Source organism: Jaculus jaculus, chromosome 10 (assembly GCF_020740685.1).
Source record: "Jaculus jaculus isolate mJacJac1 chromosome 10, mJacJac1.mat.Y.cur, whole genome shotgun sequence".
NCBI classification, from domain to species: Eukaryota; Metazoa; Chordata; class Mammalia; order Rodentia; family Dipodidae; genus Jaculus; species Jaculus jaculus.
This window is the reverse complement of record NC_059111.1, coordinates 107,066,969-107,092,312: the sequence shown is the minus strand read 5'-3', so window position 1 is coordinate 107,092,312 and position 25,344 is coordinate 107,066,969. Positions and strand designations below refer to the sequence as shown.

The 25,344-nt window shown below is 38.7% G+C and overlaps 1 protein-coding gene and 1 non-coding gene across 2 annotated transcripts in view; both read right to left on the bottom strand.

Moving 5' to 3' along the window:
* The window catches only part of Cntnap2 (contactin associated protein 2), a 1,990,154-nt gene that overhangs the window by 868,295 nt on the left and 1,096,515 nt on the right, over positions 1-25,344 (bottom strand). The gene's annotated exons all lie outside the window — the stretch shown is intronic.
* On the bottom strand, positions 24,861-25,025 carry LOC123464317. The gene has a single exon (XR_006639542.1). It is a non-coding gene; the product is annotated as a U1 spliceosomal RNA (small nuclear RNA).

Here is a 25,344-nt window from a genome sequence, read left to right as displayed (position 1 = left end):
TCATAGCATAAAAAGTTTTGTCAGGAAAATTGGATATGACTTTTTTTTTTAAATTCTGTGCAAGTTCAGATAAAATATCATTTTTCCCCTTTTCTTATTCCAAGTATTTTGCAAATAATTATATTGACTATAGGAACTTCTATACTTACCAGGAAACAGGCTCTGGTTGAACACCCACCATTATCAATATCAATATTGATGACCATCTAAGTATGAATCGTTTTTAAAGTATTTACCATTTATTTGTATCCAGATGCATATGGGATGCATGTGGAGGCCAGAGGACAAACCTGAGCGGTCTAGGTTCTCCTTTCATCTTTAAGACATGGTCTCATGTCCCTGCAAATGAGTGCCAGTCTAGCTGGACCTCTTGATTCTGATTCTCTTGGCTCCTCTACTTTCCATCACCATAGGCATGTTAGGATCATAAACTAATGGGCCACTTTGCATCCCACTTTATGTGAATTCTAGGGCAGGGCTAACTCAGGAAGGAAGGCTTTGCAAGCTGGCACCTTTAACTACTGAATCATCTCCCTACCCCTAAGTGTGAATTCTTAAAACTTTAGTATGGTAACTCATTTTTTTAAAACCCTGCACTCTGTAAACCAGGAAAGGAGGAAGGCCATGAGTTTAAGGCAAGCATGGACTATAGAGTAAGTTGAAAATCATCATGGCTAGAATGAGGTCCCATCAAAGAGTGGGGCAAAACAACTGCCAAATACTTATCAAGAACTTTTAAAAGTAAAATAATTAAAATTTACTATTTTTAAAGTCTTTTTTTACATCATTTGTATAACGTATAGTTAGTGTGGTGTGTAACAACTGTCTCATTAATTTGATGATGTCTCAACATCAACTGCCAAAGATGGCCCTGTATATGAAATTGATTGCAGTGTGTGTGTGTGTGTGGAGCATTATTGAGACCGATATTTTAACAAAAAAAGAAAGAAAATGAAAGAAAACAAAGGGGAAGAAAGGTAAAAGACAAGAGAAAAGAAATAAATTAAAAGAAGGAGCAGTGCATGGTAGCTTTCAAACCTTTAACTTCATGACTTGGGAGGCAGAGGTAGAAGGATCGCCATGAATTTGAGGCCAGCCTAGACTCCAGAGTAAGTTCTAGGTTAACCTGGGCTATAGCGAGACCCTGACTCTAGAAAAGAAAGAAGTAAGAAATGAAAGAAAAACATAGGTAGTTTAAACGGACTAATATTTTTAGGACTTAGAAAATGACTTGCTTTACAAGCTGTGTGTAAGGCCTCCTTCAGGAGTGCCTAGTGTGAGGTGAGCAGAGCTACATGCCTTCTTTATCAAGGGAAACAAAACCTATCTGGATCTTGCATGCTCTGTGCAGTGTGCAGAGCACAGAGGAGTCCAGGGGAATTTAGTACAATCAATGCAGCCTCCTAAGTTCTATTGCAGAGACACAGGCAGGCTACTCCGAGAGCCAGTGGGTGGCTAAGGGCAAGAAGGCATAGTGTGGGTAGGTGCCAACATCATGTACACCATGTTTGAACTGAGGCTGTGGGTGGGAAGAATTAAGAAGACCTTCGCATTTGTAATAACATCATAGGCGAGATTACCTAGAAAGTTTTATACCAGCATGGTGAATTGTGTCTGTCAGTTTCAATGCAAAACTGATCAGGTAGGAGACAATTTAACTCTTCCATATCTGATTACATTGTTTGCATTCACAAAAGCTCTTTATTTTCTTAAATTCTTGAGTTTATAATTAGGGTCTCTCCCTATCTAAGTGCTATTTGAGGTTAAGAAATCAAGTCTATACAACGATTTTTACTGAACCTGACCACCGATATTGCTGTACAGTAGATGTGTACATGTTGGCAGTATAAACTCATTATTGAATATTTTATCCTTTCACTTAATACAAAAAGTTCATAGGCTAAAGAATTATTTTTTCCATGCCCATAATCATTAAATTTCAGAATCTTGGGCCACTTTCAAAAAGATAATTCATCTCAAATAGAAATAATTTTAAACCAATAACAATGAAAATCTAAAGGTTTTATTAACAGGAACTTGACTTTATAAATGATCACAAAATTATTTGGCATGTTTAATTTTCATTACAAACAGCTCATCGCCACAGATTTACTACCTTACATAAAATGAGTCCAACTGCCTTGTACAAAAGTAGACAGGCTGTAATTCTGATGAGAGAATCTTGATCCTGATTTTATTCTCTTCAAGTTATTAAAAACTTAGCATCTCTGTCTATGCAACTGAGTCATTCTTAGTATTTCAGTTAATTAAAAGACTCAGTTTTTTTTTAAGGGGTTGCTATGTCACTGGTAAGAAATGTATTCCCAAATCTTACAATTCATAATTTGAGCATAGGGCTAAATTATTATTATTTTTTGAATGTTTACACTTCTGTAAGGCAGCTCCATTATAAATACTTACTTTGCAAGAAATGTGTCAGGTTTCCATTGCATGTACAATATTAATGAACAAGTGAGAGTCTTTACCACTTCCTATAACAACAATGAAGTTTAAATTCAATTCCATGGTGGCCTCACACATACCTAATTGCCCTAATAGATACATTAAATACTACCCAGCAATGGAAGGCTGGTAGTTTTCTGCTGCTGTGGCAAAATATCTGAGAGAAATCAACATAAAAGTGGAAAGATGTGGGCTTATGGTTTCAGATGCAGCACAGATACATGATCACCTGGTCTTATTATTCTGAGCCTGAAGCAAAGCCAAACACAACAGCAGGGGTACATGCTGGAGTAATGCTACTCATATCACAGTGATCAAGAAGTGAAATGGAGAAAGGGAGACTCCAGGGTTTGATACAGCTTTTTAGGGCATAATATCAATATCTTAATTTCTTCCACCTAGGCTCCACCTCTTAATGGTTCCACACCTCCCAGCACTATCTGGTGAGGAACAAACCCTGATCATAAGACCTTCTGGGGTTATGTTTAGGATCCAAACCATAACATTCTCCAATCAACCAATTTTCTCTATGTGGAACTTACATAGGGAGTCAAGTCTTGGATATGAGACAAAAACCAAAGAATCTTTATGAAAATGAGAAATGATGATAGCTGCTCTAACAAATCACAACAAACATGATAACGTAAAAAGCAACAGAAATTTATTGCATTGCGGACCTGAGGCTACAAGTCCAAAATGTGTTCACAGTGCTGTGGGAGCTCCTTTTGGTGACATAAGAAAGAAATCTTTTCCTTGCTTTCCACATTAGAAAGGTCATCCACTTTCCTTGGCTTATACTCCATCCATAATGACAACAGGAATATCTTCCGTGCTCTATATTCCTGCTTCTCCCATTACATTTGGCATCTACAAAGCATCTTTTCTCATGGTGATGGGTTCAGAGATTTGATTATTTGGAGAACCTTATTTCTATCCAAAGAAGGGGTCTACTTTTCCAGTAAGGTAAAAAAGTAGTCTGGGGAACTGGGAATAAACGATAGCTTTTGCAATATTCAGACTACGCATAGACAATAGAAGAACTGAAGAGGTGAGATAATGCATCTAAGGGAAATGCTGCTCCACCAGGCAAATGTGAATATTCAATTTTAACTTTGCATAATTAAAATTAGATAAGTCTAAAGTTTGATTTCACCATTCATTTGTGCCAGCCATATTTCCAGTGCTGAATAAGCATATATATGGCCAGTGGCTGCCATGCTGGACAATAGGGATGCAGAAATCTGTCATGGGTACAAGTCCCGTTGGATGTGGAGTAATAGTGTGGGGATATTAAAGCATAAGGCAGCACGTTGCTAGAGAAATGTATTTCCTCCACTTCCTGTCATTGCAATTCCTTTCTCTCTCTATCTCATGCATGTAAAAGTATATGAGAAATGAAATCTGAAATCAAAGTGTTGATCTATATTCCACTCACAAAATGTTTGTGCCAGTTGTTTTCTCCTTTTTTTGTAGTTTGAATTTATCTTGAGGAAAAATTCATGTTCCTAAAATGATCTTCATTTCAAGATGAATTATAGGCAGACTGATGCTGGGAAACCTATGTTGTTGAGTGAATGAGATTCCAGGTGCTTGGTCTTTGCACTTTGCAGAATGTCACAAGTTCATTCCAAGGCTGAGGACATAGGGATATTAGGGATATTAGGTTGCTGTGCCAAGGGTTCCTCACAAGTGCCTCTGCTCTTTCCCAGAGGAGACTTCCCAGCAAGGATAGCATTGACCCCTCATGTATTTGACAAGTTTCTCAGTACTGAGTCTTTATGTTGTAGATGCCAGGAGTGGAAGGGGATCAACTCGTCTATTAGAAAGAAACAAGTCATATATTCATATGAACATCATATTTGCACACAGACTCTCAGCATATCAGGGTTTCCTTCTGTTTACTTTCCAGGGTGTCATCGCGTCATGACTGGACTAAGTGCACATGAATTTGAGATGTAATTACAAATAAAACAATGTCTTGAGAGACATCTACTATTTTTCCCTAACATACAAAGAAATGGAATTCATTGGTCAAGGCGGAATAAGAACATAAATAAATTAAAGAATTTGATTAATGTTACAGGAAATATGAAGGTTTTGTTTTGAAAATATTAGAACCTTTTGTACATGTGGCAACTTGGAAACTGTTTAAGTCTCTTTTCTGATAGCAGTGAACATAAGCAACGTATTATTACTAATTATTAACTACATTATTAATATTAAATGAAGGCATTAATATTAAATGAAGGTATGATCTTCCCTATAGTGCTAACAACATAATAAAACCATGGAGGGCTTTGAGGCATGACACTTGTATGTGTGAATGTTTCTTAACTATTCTAATGCAAAGAAAATGAGCTGGAGAAGATGTGGCCCACAAAAATCAAATTGTCTCCATTTGAGTAACCCATGACCTTCAAGAATTAGGCCAGGCATGGTGGTGCACACCTTTAATACCAGCACTTGGAAGGCAAAGGTAGGAGGATTGCTGTGAGTTTGAAGTCCATCCGAGACTACACAATGAATTTCAGGTCTGCCTGGGCCAGAATGAGATCCTATCTCAAAAAATTAAAAAAAAAAAAGAATTAAAGAAACATCAGAACATTCTTTTTTAATTTTTAATTTTATTATTTTATTTTATCCATTTTATTTTATTTTAGACATGAGCTCCAGAATACTTTAAGTAATTTTTTGAAAAAAATCTATGTAGCCTGGATGTTGCTTATAAGTATTTGAAGGGAGAATACTCCAAATTATATTTATTCTGTTTCAAAATTTTCTTGACTTTATAATATAGTTGTAGGATTTTATTGCTATGACTTGCTAGTTTATTATTTTGTTCATTCATTTAGTCAAACAGTAGATGCCTATTATGTACCATTTCTAAGCTCTCAAATCAGAATAGTGATAGAGCAGAAAGGAAAATGAAACCAAAAAATTCTCTCCCATATTGTGGTCCAGAGGGAAGATACAAATACTAAACAACTAAAGATGGTTCAGGCGAGTACTGTGTGGAAAGAAGTCTGAGTTGGGGCTGGGAAGATGATTCAGTGAGAATTGTTCTTGCTGCAGAACAGTGAGGCCATGTGTGGATCCCCAGAATCATGTAAAGTTTCAGGTACTGTGACACAATCCTAGAACCATGGTTTTGAGATACAGAGATAGGTAATCCCTAGTACACATTGGCTAGCCAGTCTTATTGAACAAGTGATCTTTGGGTTTAGCAAGAAACTATCTCAAAGCATAAGATTGAAGAGTAATCAAGGGGGAAACCTGACATTGACCTGCGGACTCTACATACATGCCTACATATGTTCATGCACACAGACACATGCAACCACACATAGGAACACACATCTACAAAACACACACACACACACACACACACACACACAAGAAAAGGTAATAAGATAGAATTGACAGTGAGGAGGGGCTCCTTTGATGTTGTTCATTTGGCCAGAGTCTAAGGACATGGCAGAAATAGAACTGCTGGCTGAGAAATATTTCTGCAGAGGGATCAAAGTGGGAACTCGAAGGACAATAAATGACATTTTCAGTGATGTCTGTTGAAGCTTACTTTTCCACCTTCCACCTTGAATGATTTGGGTAAAAGATTAGAGAGGGTTGGAAAGCTCAGTGGAATAATTATGGGCATTTAAAAAATTATTTATTTATTTCAGAATGAGAAAGCAATGGAGAGAGAGAATGGGTCACCTTGCCCATCTGGCTTACATGGATACTGGGGAATCAGACCTAGGTCCTTCGGCTTTGCAGGCAAGTGCCTTAACCACTAAGCCATTTCTCCAGCCCTCATTACATACTATTGATCCCTGCAACACTGCTACCCTTGTCCCTGAGTGTTCCTGAGTGAGTCTACGGATTTTTCCACTCAACATGCTCTCCCAAGTCATTTATTTCACTACTCTGCCAATGTTTGATTCTAGCCTTATCATGGTTGATGCTTGAAGTGTCTCATCACTGCCCTATACTTTCCTTCAGACCTGATATTTGCCTTCATATTCTCTGTGCACCCAAGTTGTTATTTTCCCTGTGACTAATTTTCCCCCAGAGTATTTTTATTTATTTATTTATTTTTGTTTGTTTGTTTGTTTTCTCAAGGTAGGGTCTCACTCTAGCTCAGGCTGACCTGGAATTTACTATATAGTCTCAGGGTAGCCTTGAACTCTCGGCAATTCTACTACCTCTGCCCCCCGAGTGCTGGGATTTAAAGCGTGCGCCACCATGCCCGGCTCCAAAGTATCATTTCTATTTCAGCTCTAGTGTTCACCACAGCCCGGTGTGCTCTTCACAATCCAAGGTCCTCCACTGCAGCTTTTCCTCTTTCTCTCTTCTATTGAGACACGAACTCCCATTTTCCTATGCAGACATCGCCCTTGCTCTCACACCCCAAGTGGAGGAAAAGAATTCCTGAAAAATCACTCATATCTGAAGTTGAGCCAAAATATTTTCTGTTCTCCTACACTGTCCTTTAAAACTGTTAAGAGGGTAATTATATTATACGTAAGTGATTGACTGGTGTATATTAAAGCTACACATTGCTATTTTATTAAATTATCACTGTGTCTGGAATCGTTTCTTTGATTTTAATCAGTTTTCAGCTAAATAATTCTATCAATTGCAAAGAGAGGTGAATTATTTTCTTTGACTCTAGGCCATATGCCTTTAATTGAGTTGTCAGAATTTGCCACTAAAATACAGAAGCATAGTCACTTTAATGGGCAGCCCTCCCTTGTTCCAGTGGGAATGTCTCTAGTGGGTATCCTTTAAGGAAGAGGGGTGCCTAACTGCTGGCTTTTGAAGCATCTGCATATATGTGCATGCATGAATTCATGCTAAATTACTCATTAATTCCTACTTAAAATATTTTAATTTGCATTTTATGAAATGCCCTTTCAGCATCTCTACAGATGGCCATTGCTTTTCTCATTAGCTCATATGATGAAATATATTATTAACTTCCTCATATTGAGTTGCTTTGCTTTCTTGGGAAACAAGAGCACTTGTCGCTGTGATGACAGTCTCCTTGATGTACTATTGGATTCTATTTTGTAGTATTTTGACTTGTGCATAGGCACTCAGTAGTGTGGATGGTTTGATATGTTGCTATTATTGTTTTGTTCTGTGTGGGTAAACTATATGTAGGATTATTTCTCAAAGTTGAAGTTACTTTTAAAAAATATTTTTTAATGTATTCACTATATCAGGGTTCTAGAATAGTTTAAATCTATATTCCCCTTTTACCTATAATGTACTTTAGCTTTTAAAGAGATATTTGATAATTTAAGTTGATTTAGGCTGAAGTGATGATGGCAGAAATGTACATACATGTTTTTGAGACCAGAAATATCGTGAGGCTTCAAGCAGATGTACCTAAAAACAATAGATCCTAGAAGCATTACTTTTATTAATTAACTTGAATAAATTATTTAAATTATTTAGTGTTTATTCACTGTTAAATGCGATTTATAACATTTGGAAGCTAAATTCCTCATGGTAATTTTGTTGTACTAATAGTAATGTAGATAATGTGCATGGTTGTACATGATCAATACTCCAGTTCAGGGTCCTCCAGTCTACAAAATGTTTCAAAGAGATTGAAGGACAGAAATAAAAATAAATGGCATAGAAGCTTTGGTGAACCAAGTCAACTTCAGTATTAAATTCATTCTCTGTTGGAGATAGAGCACTTAGTATTAATGAGATGGGTGATCAGCAAGCAAGGGCAAGGGCGGAAGCATATCTATCACTGGAGGAAATGATTTCTTGAGATCCTCAGAACCACACAAATTACGAGTTTCCATCAGGTGTGCGGTCCACTCCTTCCCACCAAAAATAAGATTAAAGACCATGATGCTGTCAAATGGCAGAACTAGCTTCTCACATGGAATTTTAAAACACAGATCCTCTACTGTGAGCACTGGCAGCCCCAGTGTTATTAAAGGTCGTCAGGATCTGTTTTCTTAAAGTTGCAGTCTTGGCAGCTTTATCACCAGCCCTGACCTTTCAGGTATACCTGCTGCACGACTTTTATTAAAACCCTGGTCGCTTTACTCATGTCAGGAAGAAAAGGCGAAGGCTTCCTGAAGGTTAATGGGCTTAGCTAAGACAGGCCTTCTTTAGACATATCTGTGTTCCATTTAAAAGCCATCTGGGGCCCCAATTCAGCATAGATTTTTTAAACCAGTGAATTAGATACTATTGTTTCCTTGAAGTTAGAGAACAGATTGTTCATAGCCTGGCTGGGAGACTGAAGTAAAAAGTATATACAAATATGTACCTTATATTATAATTTTAAAACCAAGCAAGGAAAATACTATATAATTTAATAGAAAAAGACAGTAATATAGTTAATCTCATAAAAAGGAGATGAATGCATAGCCTGAGTAGAGTACAAAGTTTATTTAAATTAGATATTCTTTCTTAAAATCTAGTTTCAAAGCCCACAAAAATGCAAAGAAAATTTAACCATATATGAATTAGAAATATATGGCAGTGAAGATATTCTAGCAGGTGGAAACTAAGATGAAAGTAAACAGATAATGTGTGGGCTATGTAGGTGGGAAGCATTAAATGAATTAATAATGGAAAGAACACACTAAAAACTCACAAATTTTATTGAAGTAAATTATATGTCTGATCCAAGTACAAATGTTTTAAGTTATAAATTTTTCAAATTCATTTTTTACCTCAGTGTTAGAAGACAGATCTCTTAAATAACCCATGAGAGACCATGTGTTCCTGTTTCATATATTAACACAAATTTAATACATTTCTGAAAGTCTGAATAATAAAAGTAAATCATAATCTGGTCTTATTTTCACCTTTCCTGTCAGGATTTGCTGAAGGAGCTTTCCTACTTCCTTATTTCTTGGAATTATTCTCTGGGTTATAGGTATCATCAGGGAGAGACAAAGATTTATTTTCAGGCTTACTTAGCCTAACAATAATAGGCAAGGCACTTAACAAATCTGGATGTAGGTTTGCTCCCTTGTAAAATAAAGAATATAATGGCTGACTTGTATGGCTAGCTGTAAGAATCAAATATTGTGTTTCACAGAATTATGAGTGAATCATGAAGACAGCCTTAAACTGGTCTCACGAGATGCAAACTAAGTCTCATCACTTCCGGCCTCCAGGAGCTTATCCTCTAAAGGGGAGAATACTCAGGAGTCAAGAGCCAGTTGTAAGAGAACTGTGTTCTGAGCACAGCTCCGTACTTCAATCTGAGACATAAGGGTGTGCGCTGGGGAAGAGAGGTGACAGTTGAGGTCTCTGATCTATCCTGAGCTGTGGTGGCTGGGGAAGGCTGAGGATTAACAATGATCAGAAGGCTACTAGGTGAAAAATGGTGTTGAGATGCACAGGAAACTCTTAAAACACAGAGAACATGCTGTGCATGGAACAAGTATTTCATACAGACTGGGACCTTAGATTCCTATTTGTGTCTCCATTCTAAGATATTTCTTGCATGCTTATACATCAGCATTATACTAGGGAGTCTTAATTCATGACACAACCTGAGTTATAATAATATCAGAATGATAAGCAGTGTGTATATGAGGCTGAATCTAAAGGTCAAGTTCATGCATTAATGTTGTTTTAAAACATAATTAGGGGGCTGGAGAGATGGCTTAGTGGTTAAGCGCTTGCCTGTGAAGCCTAAGGACCCCGGTTTGAGGCTTGGTTCCCCAGGTCCCACGTTAGCCAGATGCACAAGGGGGCGCACGCATCTGGAGTTCGTTTGCAGAGGCTGGAAGCCCTGGCGCGCCCATTCTCTCTCTCTCCCTCTATCTGTCTTTCTCTCCGTGTCTGTCGCTCTCAAATAAATAAATAAATAAATAAAACATAATTAGGGCTGGAGGGATTGCTTAGCACTTAAAGTGCTTGCTTGCGAAGTCTAAGTATCCAGGTTCAATACGCTACTAACCATGTCAGCCAGATACACAAGGTGGCACATGTGCCTGGGTTTTGTTTGCAGTAGCTAGAGGACCAGGTGTGCCCATTCTCTCTCTCTGTATTTGCTCTCTCTCTTTCTGTCATGTAATATAAATAAATAATTTAGCCATGACAGCTGTCTTTTCACAATTTACTTGTAACTTCTCTTTATTATATATAAATTTTAGACTATTTTCTAATCATAACTTTACTTATACTATGCCAGGCTATTACAAGAAAGAGCCCAGCTATGTGACTTAAACTTGTACTTTTAATTGTATATATGGAAACTTGTCAAGCCCTTTCATAAATTATTTACTGACAATATATGTTATTTAAAGGTTGACAGTGGCGATAAAATCAGACTCAAAATACTATTATAGTAACGGTAAAATCATGAAATTTGGATTTAATTATACTTTTATCATAGTCAGATACTCTTTGGTATTAAAATATCCTAAGATACTATTTGAATTACTAAGGGTGTGACATATCCTGGAACTTGGGCAGAAGTAGAATAACTATTTTCCTTTTCAATTATCATCTATCATCTAACCTTTGTTTATTCAAATAAAATAGTTTTATGCAATTCTTTTTAATCATACCCTCTAATATTTATAGTCAAAAGAATAACAATACACATTAATTAACTACATTACTTTACTCTCTACATCAGATTTGAACATGGGCCTGATCCATTTTATAGTAAAAAATTAGAATATTTGGCACTGGAATATTTATAGTGAAACCAAAACTTATTTTTCTACAATTGTGGAGACTGGAAAGTTTAAGATCAAGGTGCTGGCAACTATCAGAGGCTTTTTGATTATATCATACCGGGTCAAAAGCAGGCTACTCCCAGCCTTGTATAATAGCAGTCATCCAACCCATGAGAGTGCAGACATCAAAGCCTAAGGCATTTAAAGGTCTCACTTTCAGACTGGCATTGTGGTGCATGTATTTAATCCTAGTACTCAGGAGGCTGAGGGAAGAGGATCATCATGAGATCGTGGGCATTCTGAGACTACATCAGGAATTCCAGATCAGCTTGAGCTTGAATGAAACCCTACCTCAAATAAGAACAATAGACAAAAAAACAGCATATAATACTTTGTAATACTATTATAATAGCAATTAACTTTCAATATGAGTTTTAGAAGGAACATATAAACCAAAACATTCTGTCACTGGCTGCCATTAAAATCATATACTACTTACATAACAAAATATATCTTTTTTTCAACTGAATTGATCCAAAAAAAAAAAAAAATCTGAGTTCATACCCACATCAACTCAAAAGTCTCAAATCCAGATTTGACTCTAAATCAGATAAGGCTTAATGTCAAAGCACAGTTCATCTTGAAGCAAGCTCCTGACCACCGTGAGCCTTTGCAATCAAGTGTTGCTTGCACAATACAGTGGTAGGGCAGGCCCATTATAGAGATTTTCAAAGTAAGAAGGCAGATGGGCAAGAAACTAGATCCCAATTAGCCAAAATCCCAACAGACAAACCATAAACTTTTGAATCTCCAAAAACCTCATTCCTGACTTCCGATGGCTGCTGAACTTCCAAGGACTCTGAGGGTGCTAACTTCGTAGTTTTGAAGAAAAAAAAAATATCTACTTCAAAAATAATTCAGGGTGTTGGAATGATCCAGTTCTTTCTGGCTTTAGTACTAAGGATGTTGTCTCCTTGATGAACGTCAGCCACAGACACCTTCTGCTAATAGAATCTTCCCATATCCCTTCTCACTTGGTTCTCCATCTGCTGCCTGTTATGGCAGATGGAGACCTTCATCCACAGGAAGGAGTTCTCTACTTCTAAACAGCCAAGTGATTGCATGAGGTCTATTAAAATAATCCTGAAGTTAGTTGTGTCTTCTAAGATATGATCACAGTTGTGGTCCCTTACCTTGGAGAGAGCAATAAGTCGAAGGCTTTTTAGAAATACTGCCAACCTTACAAGTGTAGACAGTGCAGCGAGAGGGACTCACTGGGCACTTCTGAAAGCTATGTTTCAAACAGGAGACCACGGGGGGTGGGGGAGGAATAAGTGTATGCAACATCCTATGCATAGATCCAATGTGATTGGTTGACAGACTGGACTTTGAGAACGTAGATTTAGTGTGAATGGCTGATGGACTGAACACTGAGAACTCAGATACAGAGAGAAAAGAATGTCTGTTGTTTCAATCCAGACTGACACTTATAGAGACGTGACAAAAATAAGCCAAGACATCTGGAATAGGAGAAATACTTCCCATTAGTATTTTTACTTCCAATCTAAGCATCAGCCTTTTAAATCATTCATAATAAAACTACGTGGGTGGTCATATCTTAGTCTCTTTAATTTTCAACAAATGGTTTCTCATCAAAGGTTTTACTATAGATATTTGCCATATATGTGTGTGTGTGTGTGTGTGTGTATGTATGTATGTATGTATGTATGCATGCATGCATGTGGGGGTATGGGCACACATGTGTGGATGAGTTCATGTGCACATGTGTGTAAATATATGTTGAGGCCATAGGTTGATGTTGGGTGTGTTCCTCAATTGTTCTTCATCTTATTTTTGAGACAGGGTATCGTACTGAACCCATAACTCACCAATTTACCTTTCCAGCTTATGGGGGGGGGGTTCTCCTCTTTGTCTCCCAGCACTGAGATTACAGGTGAGTGTCACTGTTCCTGGCCTTTTATGTAGGTCTGAGTATTTGAAACCAGGTCCTCATGTTTGTGTGGCAGTAAACTGATACCTCTCCCATTTTCTTTATCCATGTCTTTAAGCTGAGACTTTGCATAATAACCACTATGAATGCATTTGTTTTCTCCAGTTCTTGGTATATAGTTTCCTTCCCTCTTTCAGCTTTTAATCAGATAATACTTCATAGTCTCCTTGTGGAGGAGCTTGGCTCTGTCATGGTCCACTGGACTGAACTCCAGACAATAGCTAGGTTAATTTTAGGTTGTCAGCAAGGGCTGGATGGCATACTACATAACTGAAGCCCCACACTTATAACAACTCAGTCATTCTGTGAACTCAAGTAATACAAGACATGCGTCTAGAGTCACACTGTTATACAGTACATTCACCTTTCTCTTTCAAAGACAGAAACCACTTACAGATACACTGCAAATGTATATTGAATAGTGCACCTTGCTAAGATTTTCTCTTGCAGGTAAATTAAATATATTCATATTTAATGTCACTCTTCCAAAATTTACACATTAAATTATTTATCTTACCTGTCCATTAGGATTCTGTATTCTGTTAAAACCAAAGGAAAAGTGCTTTTAAAAAGTACTCTGGGTCTTAAAGTTTTTGCAGACAGATAAAGTTGCATTTTCATGACCTGACACTATTTTCAAAAATGATGTTTAAGATTTTTCCTTACTGAAAAGACCATTATCATGTATGCACACACACACATACATATATATGTATGTATAGACAGATGTACTCATTTATATTTATATGAGTGACAATTATATTTATATGAGTAACAAATTATCATAATAATAAACCTCAGTGACAGAAGCTACTCAAAAAGTGGAAATCATGTAACTTAAGTAGCCATAGCTAAAATCTAAAGTAAAAATTTACAAAAGCAACTAATTTTATTATTGCCACATTTTCTTAGGTGTAAATGTTCAGGTGGTTCACTACATCATTTCATAATGCTTCTAATGTATCCTTATCTATATATCTATAGCTAATCTAAATCTAATCTAGGTATGATAAAACAGATAGATGATAGATATGTATATGAACAAAAATATAAGTGGCCTGCATATCCATGATCTCACTGTGCCTGACATTACCTACACAAGACCATCATAAGAGGAGGAAAAGATCATAACATCAAAATAAAAGAGAGACTGATTGAGATGGGGAGGAGATATGATGGAGAATGGGATTTCAAAGGGGAAATTTGGGGGGGAGGGAAGGTATTACCATGGGATATTTTTTATAATTATAGAAAATGTTAATGAAAATTGAGAAAAAAATAAACAAACAACATTGAAAGCAAAAAAAAAAAAAAAAAAGGATATTTCCTGTACTATCAGACCATCTTGCATTTGTTACTATGGAAGTCATTGCAAAATCTTGCAATAGTTATCTTTCTCATTGCTGGGACAAAAGATCTGACAAACATCAGCTTAAGGAGGAAAGGTGTATTTCAGCTTTTAGCTTCACATTGTTGTTTCTCATGTTAGGGAAGCATGGCAGTAAGACCATGATGCAGCTGGTCATAATTTATGCACAGCCAGTAAGTATAAAGCAATGCTTATGCTCAGCCAGTTTCCTTCTATTCTCCAGTCTAAGACCCATGGGCTACGAAATGGTGCTACCCACAGTTAAGATGGGTCTTCCTGTTTTGATTATCCTTATCAAGATAAGCCCACACAGGCATGCCTAAAGGATCCTGATTATATGTCTTCTCAAGTTGGCAGTCAGTATCAGCCACTACGCTTCCATCCCCTGTCAACATGACAACCTGACTTATCACCTGTAAGTCTTAACTTTCTACTTCTTGTCCTAATAGTCTTATAGCCATCTCACAATACAAAATATATACAGTAAGTTTCACAATTCTCCATATTTTTTCATAGTTGCAACACTGTTCAAAAGTATGAATCTCTTCACTGTGAGCTCCTACAACATCAGCACAGAGTAAACTCCCATACACTTACATTGCTTATACAATGTGCATATTGTAGAAATCATTGTTATACTTGATTATTTACCTAGGCAATAATGTCAAAATGTATTCATGTTCAGTATAGACATAAATCTAAATGAGAAGAATGAAGGCATATCAGGAAATGATTGGACCAAAGCAAAGACTGAAATTCAATAGATCAAACTCCAACTCTTGCAACTCCAGACATGGCATCTGGGACTTGGGATAGAACGATTTTGGCTCCAGAAAGCTTGGGTATCTCCAATATTCTAGCTATGCTTCGTGCAGTGCCCATAGTTTCTCGGTTGGGGAAGCTCCACTGTGAACTTTCAGCTTTCTTTGGCCTACATCCTATGGTACTGGCATCTCCAGCCTCCTGGCTCCACAGCTGCATAGGGCTCACCTTCACAGCTTCATGCAGTGGCCTCTCAAGGCCTCTTTCCAGGGGCGTCAATCCTGCCTCCTCATGCCTGACCTCAGCAACTCTCTGGAATCTCGGCATTAAACTCCAGCACTGCATCGATCTTTTATTTTTCATGCTTCTAATACTGGCACCTGCTAGATGATGCTGCCCAGCAGTTCTGTGGGCTACACATGCAGCTTGGCCTCCTTCAGCCACAGTTGGGGTTGCTTCTGTCCACTGAGGCGGTTGTTTGTGAGCAGAGAATCCCTCAGCAGCTTCTCAGTTCGGGGTTCCTCCTTGCCAATGAATTGACATTCTCAGGACACAGGCAGAATCCGTGTAGATTCTTTGCCATGGTAATATATGAGTAGCCCCTAGGCCAATTCCTAATAGAATCCCTGATCTTCTTGTAACCTCATGGTCCCCACTGTCTGTATTTCTCTCAGCACTGTTGTCATCTGAGCTTCAACCAAAAGGGCCCATTAGACTACGTATGGTGGCTTGAATCAGATGTCGCCCATAAGCACGCGAGTTTTGAATGCTTTGTCCCCATCTGGTGGCGATGGGAAGTGAAGCCTTGCTGGAAGGAGGTGTGCTGTTGGGAGACAGGTCTTGGGGTGTTGTAGCCCAGCTTTCCCTTTACCAGAGTTCAGTTCACTCTCTTGTTACTCTCTTCTACCAGCTGTGGCAGGAAGTGAAGCCCAGCCTCTGCTCTGTCAATGCCTTCCCGCCACACTCCAACTTCCTCTTGGGTCTCCAAGCCTTTCTCCTCCCGTCAGTTACTTTGGTTTGTCCCAGCAACGCGAATGTAACTATTACACTGCGCTTACAGTATTCAAGAATTTTCTTCTTTCTAGCCTAAATTTCCTAACTTGTCCATGTTCCTCCTGCAAATCATTTAGGAAGGCCTATGAACCACTTAGGCTTACCAAGACATGGGCTCCATTACTATTACTAGTTTTATGGATTAGTTACTTTCTCATTGCTGAGATGAAAATAGATGACAAATACATCTTAAGAGAGGAAGTGTTTGTTTTGACTTACAGTTCAATAGTATAGCTCATCATGAAAAGGGAGGCATGGTGGTAGACATGTGAGAGATCTGGTCACCTTCAGTCACTATGAGGAAACAGAGATTGCTGCGAGAACTGAGTTCAGTGGCCAGCTTGCTTTCTCCTTTGTACACAGTCCAGGAACCAAGGCAAGGAATAGGACCACCAAAAGTTAAGGTGGCTCTTCCTACATCAATTAAGGTATCCCCTTGTAGACATGTCCTCAAGCTTGTTTCACTAATATATATATATTAATATATATTATATATATAATTGCAACTTCTTTGCAAAAGTTTTTATAATAGAAGTACTTCATCATGTTAGAGGAGAGGACACAGGAAACATTTCTAATTCAATTTTCATAATGTCTCACTAACATGCATTTGTCAATGCATATTTGAGAAATACAAAAAATGTGAACAAACCAAAAATTACCCAAAATATTGTCACCTTAGCATATGTCTCTGTAAATATTTCAGAATTTTTTTAAATGTACTTTTCCCAAGTATGCCTAAAATAAGAACATATTCTTCATGCACACATCTATATATGTGCAAATTGGAATATTCCCATGTGGAAGAAGATGGTCATGAGAATGTGTGGTACAAGGTGTTTGCACATGCTTTCTCCAACACTGTTCTGCTGGTCTGAAGTCCGTCCTCTTGCCTCTAAGCTGCTTCCATTGTGGTTGGCTAGGTAGCCCTTGTGTGGTCCAAATCAAGACTAATCTCTATTTAAAACCATTCTTCACACAGGAGCCATGGTAAGTTTTACCAAGCAAATCCTGACCATGTTCCTGCTCACATGCATATTCCTGGCAGTCTCCTGCGCTTCACATATGTGAGAGGTCTTACAAGAGATGGCCCTCTTCCATCCTCTTCAGCCTCACAGCATCCCGTCCTCCTTGTGGTCACACCGGCCTGCTTCTCTTTTCAGAGACCTTGATATTCTATTTCTAGTCGGAGGATGCGTCCTGGTGGCAGGACTGAGCAGGCGGGCGCCTCTGAGCACACTGCCTGGGCTGACGTCCCTCCTCCTGCACTCGCCGCCCTGGCTCTTCACTGTGATGCTTTTCCTCTCCCCTGATCATTCTTTTTTCCTTGTTAGTGTCAAATTTTCTGAGAAACATTTATTGCTAAAGTTCTATGTAAAATAACCATTTCAAATAACCTACAAGGCCATTTGATATCCAAATGCACAAAACTCAGTACTTTTCACCTCACTAAGGAGAATGAAAATAATAAAAATAATAAAATCAACCAAAAGAAATAAACTGTGAGGTTTCAAAAAAGGCAGCAAAATCCTTCCTCTAAGAAAAATGAGAGTAGACTGTAAGATTTTGAACTATCCATGCATTTCCTTAAATATCTTTTCCTGATTAATATTTTGGTGAAGTATTATTTGCAGAAAATCATCTTAAATATGTACCAAGACCATGGCACCTCATTTTATTCTGTGCTGAGATCTGTACTGCAGATCTGTGCTCCAAATAGCCACTGGCTTTCTCAAGTCATAGCATTGCTTTTCTTTGCTCTGAAAGTCACAAGGATAATGACAGCTATGTATGTCTAACCATGTCTCTAATCTAGCTACTCTGTCCTTTAAAGGGTGGAATGGATTCACCACCAATACATAAATAATAATTTCCCAGAGACCTTCAAAACGGTTTTTGATGTCCTTGCTTTGGGATATGTTTCTTTCTTTTAAGTGACAGATGGGAACAAAACCAAGATGACACAGAAATTTTTTTCAGTGGGAACAGAAAATGTGGGTGGAAGGAAGGAGACCAAGAGTCCAAGAAGAAGAAAAACAAGCAGTGGCAGGGAGATGGCTCAGTGGTTTAGGTGCTGCTGGCAAAGCCGAAGGACCCAGGTTTGATTCCCCAGCACCCACATAAGTCTGGATGCACAAGGAGCATGCATCCGGAGTTTGTTTGCAGAGGCTAGAGATCCTGGCATGCCCATGTTACGTTTCTGTCTGCCTCGCTTTCTTTCCTTCCCTCTCTCTTGCTTTGTCTCATAAATAAGTTCATAAATAAACAAAGAAACAAAGAACTATTTAAAAAGACAGCCATCTGCAAGAAGGCACTGGCAATGTGGCAAGTCACTGGCTGACCTCAGTGCCACGAAGCCACAGTCCTCCTGAAGCCGGCACAACCAACTGTTTGCTCTCCCAGGGCCACAGTGTTTCTGAAAGGCAAATCTGAATTGTGTTCTTTAAAGTCTCAGATGTAGTGGAACTAAAATTACATGTTGGGGGACTGAAGAGATGGCTGAAGTTAAAGGCACTGGCTGGCAATGCCTGGCAGCCTGGACTTGACTCCCCAGTACACATGTAAAGCCAGATGCACAAAGTGGCTCATGTGTCTGAAGTTTGTTTGCAGTGGAAGGAGGCCCTGGAGCTCTCATGCTCTTTCTTGCACTTTCTCTCTCTCTCTCTCTCTCTCTCTCTCTCTCTCTCACTCGGTCTTTCCACATCAAATAAATAAATATATAAAAATAATTTTAAAAGTAAAATTGTATATTAAAGTCACAAATACACATCAACACATATCTAGCAATATCTTTAAGATCCACATAGGAATTTTACATATATATAATTGACTTATGCTGAAATAACAGAATCTACAGAGACTATTCCAAGTTAAGTCTAAGCCTAGAGATTCAAAAGATATAATAATAAGTTAATAATAATAAGGTTAATACATTGGGCCTATGGAACTGATTAAGACCAATCAAATAGTTACTGCAGTAGAAAAAATGGAAAAAAAAAAAGTTTCAAAAGTAGGATGTGCTGGTACATGTCTTTAATATTAGCACTTGGGAGGCTGAGGTAGGAGGATTACTGAGTTCAAGGCCAGGCTGAGACTACATGCTGAACTCCATTCCAGATCAGCCTGGGCTAGAGCAAGATTCTACCTTCAAAAAGAAAAATCAAAAATAGTTCAAGCAAAAATTAAAAATACTATATTATAAAAATACTTTATAATATTACTTATTATAAAGTATTTTATATAAATACTTTATTATAAAAATACTTTATTATAACTATATTTTTATTATAAAAGTTTTCTTTAATTTTGATTACTATAGCTGTATTTATTTATTTATTTCTGATTGGAAGTATTAGCTCAGAATTTTGAGATAACATCATTGGAGTTCATCTTGGGAAGATCTGATGTGATCATAGCAAACACAGACACTTAACCATCTGTCAAATGATTTAGAATTGAGCACAGGGTGCTTATAGTATCTCCAGGTCAAATCAAAGTACTCAGTGCTTCCAATATCTATTGAGTCTTATGTCTGCGGCTTGGGAAACCTGTGCTTTCGGTTGTTTATCAAACATACCTATACACAAACTATTATTGCCAAGAACAATAACAAAGACTCATGGTAAGGGAGGAAACAGAGGATCTGGTAGGAATTTGTTTCTGTCTGGAATTACCAGGGGTGAGGGACTTGTGAAAAACAGAAAATCAATAAAACACGATTTGAAACCATTTAAATGGCTTTGCTTTGAGACTGGTAAACAGATGATGATCAAATCAAAGTAAGCGCGTGCTGCGAAAAGCTACATCACAGTCAGGCTATGTGCCAGATGAGAGGCATGAACCTGACTTTGAAAGAAGGGGCTGGTATGTAAATGAAGCAATGAGATGCTCTGAAGTGAAGGAGAGTACAAATGACTAGGTGGCCAGCGCAGGGCTAGGCTTCAGGTGCAGGTATTTGCAATCCCAGGTTGTCTGTCTATGAAGGCCCTGTCTTCAGAGTATGTTGTTCCCCAGCTTCCACACCCAATTCACAATATTAGGATCCCAACTTCCAATGGGAAGAATAATAGTGTCTAAAATCTTTAAAAGCTTTAAGTCATTCTGGATATAAAGAAAGATTTTATTTTATCTTTCTAACAACTTTTGGAGGAATGACTGATCAATAATAATAATAACAAAAACTGCGATCCAGGCATGATGGTGATGCTTTTAATTCTAGCACTCAGGAGGCAGAGGGAAAAGGGTTGCTATGAATTCAAGGTCATTCTGGAGCTACTGAGTGAGTTCCAGGTCAGCTTGGGCTATAGAGAGACTCTAACTAAAAAATAATTGTGTATACTTACTGTTCATGTGATAATTGGGTGTATGTTTGTGCAAATACCTTCATGTTGAGAATACCTAAATGCTACCGTATTTCAAATTTAAAGTGCACTTTATTATTATTGACATTTGCCATGCTCTCCACTAGATTTCTAGTATTTATTCATCTTAGAGTAGACATTTTGTAAATTTTTAATTGCATTTTCTGTCTCTACTCCACATAGGTTTTTGTTATATCTTAGCTATCATGAGTTGGCTATAATGAGCACAGGAGTGAAAAAGTCTCTGACTTACTGATTTCCTTTGCATATATTCCCTGAAATGGTCATGCTGTATCATCTGGTAGTTCAATACTTTCATTTTTTTGAGGCATTTCCAAATTGTTTCCTAAACTGACAATGTCAATTAATATCCCCACCCAGCAGCACGTGCAGGTTCCCTTTAGCCAACGTCCACCAACACCTTCTCTCTTTTGACTTGTTCTAAAAGCCTTCCTATGAAGTATGAGATGATACTCCACTGTGGCTTGGCTTGCATTTCTCCAATTCTATGTTCAAATGTGTTGTGTCCTTCCACAGGCTGGGGTGTTTGAGCACTTGGTGTGCGGGCCTGCGCTGCTGTTTGGGGAGAGTGCAGAAGCGTTACAAGGTTGGGCCTGAATAGCAGAGGGTGGCTTGGGGATGAGCCCCGAAGGTGACAGCCTGGCTCCCCTCCTGGATTTATCACTCTGCTTCTCGATGTGACGAGCAAGGACGCACAAGCTCCACTGCCAGGGCCGGAGCCCCTAGCTTCTCTACCATGTTGGACTGCATCTTCTCCAGCTGTGAGCAAATGAACCCCTTCCTTCTCTGGTTCTCCCAGTATCTATCATACAGCATGAGGAACGTTTCTCGTACATCCGACAGTCACTGCTGCCGACTGCCTCGTCACAAACCAACTGACTACTCGTGTGTCATGCTTATAAACATCTCTATTCAGAGCCATTACCTGCTTTTAAAATTTAATTTAATTTAATTTTTATTAGTTATGGGCATGCTCAGTATGTAAACAGCACATGCTGGTACCATCATTTCCCTCATCCCTGACCCCCCCCCCCCCAAAAGGGACTGTCTTCATTGGGAATGCAGGTCATCCCCATGGGGATTGTGGTCATGCATTGTGTGGACAGCCATCAGTTATGGGGAAGAAGAAATGTCTCTGTGCATCATGTCCCAATTTGTGGCTGTAACAAAATCTTTCTGCACCCTTTTCCGTAAAATGCCCTGAGCCAAATTAGGTGCTTTTTAAGTCTACCTCAGTGATTTTTTTTTTATTTATTTGCACAGTGTGAGTGTGTGTGTGTGTGTGTGTGTGTGTGTGTGTGTGTGTGTAGAGTCTCTTGCTGCTGCAAACAAAGGCTCATGTGACTTAGATGAGAGGCTGGAGATCAGGCCGGCAGGCATTTCAAACAAGCACCTTCCACCTACTGAGTCATATTCCAGCCTCCCCTCCACCCTTGCCTAGTGTTTTAAATTGTGTTGCTTTTTGTTATTCAGCTTCATGAGTTGTTCACAGATTTTAGTTTTTAACACTTTATTCATGGACAAATATTTCCTTTCATTTGATGGTTGCCTTTTTATTATATGACTGTATATTTTTGTGTGCAGAAGTCTTTTAGTTAAGTGACCTGGAATTCACTGTGTAGTTTCAGGGTGGACTTGAACTCACAGTGATCCTCCTACTTCTGCCTCTGAGATCCGGGGATTAAACTTGTGTGTTACCACGCCTGGCTGCTTTTCTACTCTTGTCATAGGCAAGTCGTTGTCAACAATACCAACACGCTGAGCTGTTTGCATTGTCACCTAAAAGAGCTAACATTTCAGATCCTAATGTTTAAGTCTTTAGTCCATCTTGAGTTGAGTGCTGTGTATAAGAAAAGGATCTCATTTCGTTATTTTGTGTCTAGAGGTCTAATTTTTCAAAGAACATTTATTTAAAAGACCATCTTTTCCCAATTATTCTATCTCATTCTGAGCCCATTTCTGGATTCTGTGCTTTCATTTTAATGCCAATACATGCTATTTACATAATATTTATACAAATATGTATTATATATATGCATATATACATACATATCATATGTATAATGAGGATATATGCCATTACCTCTGAGGTTAGTTTATTCCTATCTTCTTCAACTTGATGCTTCATTTTGTAAGTAGGATTGTTTTCTTCACGCCTCTCTCAGAGACCTCATTATTAGTGTCTAAGAATGTATGGTGGTTTGTATGCTAAACTTTCCACCATATGTTTATTATTTCTGATAAGTTTTTGTGTGAAATTCTTAGGGTTTTGTCAACATAAGTTTATGCCATTTGTAAATAGGAAAATGTTTTTATTTATGTCACTAAAATATCATTTATTAAAAATCTTGGATTTAATTTAATTTTTTTTCCAATACATTGGCTTTCTTTCATTTTCTAAATAATATTTCAGGGCCTGGAGACATGGATTACTGGTTAAGCACTTGCCTGTGAAGCCTAAGGTCCTTGGTTCGAGGCTCAATTCCCCAGGACCCACAAAAGCCAGATGCACAAGGTGGCTCATACCTCTGGAGTTCCTTTGCAATGGCTAGAGGCCCTGGCATGCCTATTCTCTCTCTCTCTGCCTCTTTCTCTCTGTCTGATGCTCTCAAGTAAATAAATAAACATAAAATAAATACAACAAAATGATATTTCACTTATTTATTTAAGAGAGAGGGAAAGAGGGAGAGAGAGAGAGAGGGAGAATGGGTGGGCCAGGACCTCTAGCCACTGCACATGAACTCCAGACACATGTGTCACCTCACACGTCTGGCTTTTATGGGTACTGGGCATCAAACCTGGGTCCTTTGGATCTGCTGGCACATGCCTTAACCACTGAGCAATCTCTCCTGTCTTTGTTTTATATTTGTTAAAAAGCCATTAACAGTAAGTTCTTGCCAGTTTTGCTTCATGAGAAATGTTTTCTAGTTGGTTCACAAGGATATCTGACCTCCTTTCTATCTGTGAATGTTCTTTAGGTGCAGAAGAAATGACCCACAGCCTGATTACGTGTTGAGGGTTCAGTTCTGCTGGGAGGAGAATATAAACCCTCTGGCCGCTCCGGTTCTGCTGGGGAATGTCCTTGCAGGGTCATGTGTTTGACATTTGGTCCCGAGCTGCTGGTACTACTTTGGGGGATTATGGAAACTTTAGAAGGTGGGCTTTAGCTAGAGGAAACAGATCATGTGGACCAGGCTTGAAGGCATAACCCAATCCTGATATGCCCTTAATCCCCCAGCTTCTTGGTGGGTGGTCTATAAGGAGAATTGAGGAAGCTCCTTCTGCCAATATATCCATTCAAACCCGGAGTCAAACAAGTATTTTATCACATCAGTAAGACAATAACCAACACACCTACAGATTCCAAAAGTCCTTATGCTTGAGCCCAGCAGACAGTCTTACCAAATCCAAGTTGTTTAAGATCCAACGATAGAGTTGACAGAGGTCTTAACATTGCAGGGAAGTGCCCCTGCTGCCGTGGCCCTTGCATGGAATAATGATCTTGATATGATCCTTTAGTGGGTGATTTGTAGATCTCCAACCTGCTATGAGCCTATGCACATTTTCTGGCTAAATTAACATATTTTCTGAAAAGAATTTCCCCTCATGCATCAAAATATTTATACTTTGTGTCTTTGGCATTTCCTATGTTATGTAGAAGAAAGTTTGCACCTCTCCAGGGCTCCAGCTGCAACCAAGAGTAACTGCGGAAATGAGCGAGTGCTGCTTTCTAGGTGAACCTGGTACCAGCACAAGGGTGAAGGAGGCAGACACAGAGGACACTCAGCTCCTACCAAAGCAGAGGTCCAGAAACAAACCCAACATGGCTCAGGGAAATTCACAGAAGAGGGTGTGGAAAGATTGTTAGAGCCACAAGTTGGGACATTATGCACAGAGACATTGCCTCTTCCCCATAACTGAGGGCTACCCCACAATGCATGACCCACATTCCCCAAGGAGGAGGGTCCCTACAGACGGGGGGGGGGACAGGGCAGAGAGTAACGATGGTACCAACATGGCTGTATACACACTGTGTACATAACTAATAAAAAAAAAAAGAAGTTGGATGGTTTGAATGTGTACCCCAAAATTTGACGTATCAGACACTAAATCTCCAAATTAATGTTTGTTGTTTTTCTTATTTACAGAGAAGAGCACAAATGTATTCCCCCCTCCACCAAAAATTATGCAGTTGAGATTCTCACATTTGGGGGCATCACAGGGGTCAGCACATCTGGAGTGCAATGGATAAGCCTTGCCCTGGGATGACCACCTTCGTGATCACGGTATCTCCCCTGCCAGGCAATCAGGATAAACAAGGTCATGGGGTGAGGAGAATATGTAGCGTCATGGGCTTTACAATAGGAAGGGGGACATGAGCTAGCACATCTGCTCGGTGTGCCCACGTATTACCTCTTACACTGTCACAAGTGAATGAGGCCCTGGCCGGGTGCTGGGCAGATCATACATATGCTATGCTTATGGACTTTCCAGACCAGAATTATGAGCCAAATACACTTCTGTCCTTTACATATTTTGAAATTTCCCAGTCCTGGGTATTTTGTTGTCACAACAGAAAACAGACTGATAGACTAGTCTGGCATGATATGTTTCTTTCAGAATTCCAAG